Below are 3500 nucleotides of genomic sequence, written 5' to 3'. Positions count from 1 at the left end.
ATATATATACATGTATATATATTCGGGGTTGAACGACTACATAATTTTTAAACTCGACATTAACATAATATAATTCGAGTAGAACTTGAGTACTTGATGACATCATAGAATCTAAAGATACAAAAATAAATAAAACTGCAAAAAAGGTTATTATTTAACAAAAACAAAAAAAGACCAACAAAACATTGGGAGCATATATTATGCTCCTACCATTTATCATACTGCAAATAAGTCACAGGAAAAACTAAACTATTAGTTTTTATTATTATTAAGCTGCAAAACTGAAAGAAACGTGCGGCACGTAAAAACCGAAACTTAAAAACAGTGGGGGGGGTCGACCACCCCGCACCACCGCCCGCAGTGCTGTGCATTAGGTTTAGTTTTAGAGATTAATATATTTATAGGTTTTTTTATAGGTTTAGAGATTCATATTTTTTGCTTTTTGTTTGTGAAACAAGGTCAGAAGAAGCTGGTTCTGGTTCAGTCAATTGGACCCGGTGTTACACCATATTCTGTGACCTGCAACAGTGCATGCAACACCACCCCCAACGGTCACAATATACGGTGGTCACAGAATATGGTGTAACACCGGTTCACAATGCGCTCCAAACAGTCAGGAAGTTGTTTCATTTTCTGTTTCCTTACGGTAGTTGAACCAGAAGATTCATCTTTAGTGAAATATTTCCAGACTATTGATGCATTTCTACCTGTTTGCCAAGACTGGGCCTGCTCCGCTCCATCCGTCTGCTTGAAGGAATCCATTTTGTAACCCGCGCCGGTGCGGATCTCGTGACACGTGGCGTAACGACGACGAAATGATGTCACCACGAATATTCGACGTGAAATAAAAAAACTCAATAGATGTCCTAGGAATCTATGTGTAGATTACTCTAGTAGTCTGATAAAGCCATATATTTTCTTTTTATATATAACTAAGTATGGAAATACGTATATATATATATATATATATATATATAGAGAGAGAGAGAGACAGAGGGGTGAGAGGGGTGAGAGTGGTGGCGCAGAGGTTAGAAAAGGTGGGCCTGTGATCGGAAGAGTCCTTGTGCTGGGTGGGTGTGGTCCTTAATGATGCTGCATGTTTTACGCAGACATCGGCTGTGGTAGATGTCCTGGATGATGTGGAGACTGCTACCAGTGATGTCCTCTGCTGTTTGCACCACCCTCTGTAGATCTTTCTAGCTCTAACTGGTGCAGTTCCCGTACCATCCTGTGATGCAGCCTGTCATCAGGCTCTCGGTGGTTTTGACAACAGGTATACAGGAAGTACATGCATGGAGTCATGAGAATCTGCCACGGGCAGTGTGCAAAACTTATATTTATATTGTAATGAAGATAATATGCGTCTGATATTATCCATAATTTAAACGGATTCTTTCATTTTTCTGGACTGAGTAATATCGTGTTTTGAATATTAAATGTGGACGGAAACGTGTTTTATCTTTGACCCACCACAACAGTGAGTCGTTTAATTAAAAACGATTTAAAACACATCACACATTTACATTAATTGGCAACATTGGTTACAATAACACAGCTTAATTAATGACCCTTGCATGAGAAAATCATGCGGCCATGATTTTCTCACTTGCAGCTTTGAAACCAACAGACATTTCTGAAGAAATCTGGATTAATAAACTGGCAAGATAGAGGTTTAAAGATGGGAAAAATGAAGTTTAACTGGAGAAAATGGATGAGGAAAAAGTGTCTGTATAACCAGAACAGCACGCTTCTTTAGACGCAGCTTAACCCACGGTACACTCGCAGTTGAAGATCGACTCTTTTACCTTTGCAGACGATAGTTTCAGCTTCGGCGTAGAGTTCCCTTTCAATGCTTTTCAGCATCTCCGTAAGAACAGCTGTGACCTCAGGAGTCGTGAGATCATCACAGAACAAACTTCCTCATTGTTCAGAGCATTCGTCGGGTAGAGCCACAGCGAGACGTCGTGGCATCGACGGACTCTTGTCACTCCATTAGAAACTGCTCTGAACTTCTGTTCCTCTGAACTTCTATCGTTCAGGAACTTCTCGTTCGAGGTTCTCCCTGGAACTCTGGTTCTCTCTGGAACTCTTGTTCTGCCCTGGAACTAGGAAGTGTCGACCCTTTTAAAGAGGTCACTTCCGGTTCCTTCTGGGAACTTCCTGATTGGTTGAACGAACCAACCGGGGTGTGGTTTTAGTGATGTCAGAGGGTCACTACATGTCAAGGAGACAGAGTAGATGTTTTAAGAACAGACAGAAAGATGTTTTGAAGAAACAGAGACATTTAGGAGCCAGTCTCCTTCTATCTATCTGAGAGAGTTAAACATGACATTTCGTTCCGATAAACATGTTTTTGACCGTTCTCTGACTTTTGACCGACATCACTCCTTCTCATTTCAGACAGAAGATCAAAAAATGCATAATTACTCTGTAACAGACATTAACTTGATTTCTACTTTGAATGAGGATTAAAAATCATTAATACTGTTTCACAGTTGATTTAAAATGAGTAGTTCACTTCAACATTTAAAATGGTTTGAACTAAACACACTTTGATTATCAAGATATTGTAAAATAGTAATGATAATAAAAAAGAGAGTGTTCTTTCAATTGATTAGTGCAGGACACACTTAGAAAGTCTCTGGATGAGCTTAATTTGTGTTTCTGGACTCAAATCAATGAAATAACAGTTCCTGTCCCAGGAAGGCCCTCAGGGTCAGGTTTTGACCTGAGGCTTAGTTCACTACAATATGTTCAACCTTGAAGCAAGAGCTGCATGCCTGCAGCCTCAAACCAGTTCGTCAGCAGCTCTCTGCTAAGTCAAACATACCGTTCGTGGACAGTTAACATTCTCAGCCTTAGTTGTCAAAACATCCATACAACCTTGACCAAAGATCCCCTAACAATAATATGCACATTTTGGTCTGTGGAAGGAAACCCATATGTGCACAAGGAGAACACGTAAACTCCAAAGACTCTACTTTCTAAGAAGACTAAAGAAGTTTGGTACAAACACCAGCATCCTCACCAACTTTTATAGGTGCACCATTGAGAGCCTGCTGACAGGCTGCATCACAGGATGGTACGGGAACTGCACCAACCAGAGCTGGAAAGTTCTACAGAGGTGGTGCAAACAGCAGAGGACATCACTGGGAGCAATCTCCACACCATCCAGGACATCCACCACAACTGATGTCTGCGTCAAGCACGCAGCATCATTAAGGACCACACCCACCCAGCACCAGGACTCTAACGTCTACTACACTCAGGTAGACGATACAGGAGTCTGCCATCACATACAAAAAGACTAAAGGACGTTATTACCCACAAGATGTCAGATTACTGAACTCTGAATAAATAACACTGAACATCTGGCAATAACTAATAATTATACCGCAATGTCACTGTCACACAACCCGTGTGGTATATGTTGATTATATGCAGTACACACACACACACACACACACACACACACACACACACACACACACACACACACA

The 3500-nt window shown here is 40.9% G+C and overlaps 1 protein-coding gene across 1 annotated transcript in view; it reads right to left on the bottom strand.

Moving 5' to 3' along the window:
• The window catches only part of LOC119412013 (gastrula zinc finger protein XlCGF57.1-like), a 520281-nt gene that overhangs the window by 14814 nt on the left and 501967 nt on the right, over positions 1-3500 (bottom strand). The gene's annotated exons all lie outside the window — the stretch shown is intronic.

Source organism: Nematolebias whitei, chromosome 7, assembly GCF_014905685.2.
Source record: "Nematolebias whitei isolate Nwh7 chromosome 7, NemWhi1, whole genome shotgun sequence".
Taxonomy (NCBI): Eukaryota; Metazoa; Chordata; class Actinopteri; order Cyprinodontiformes; family Rivulidae; genus Nematolebias; species Nematolebias whitei.
This window is presented reverse-complemented; position numbering and strand designations above follow the sequence as displayed.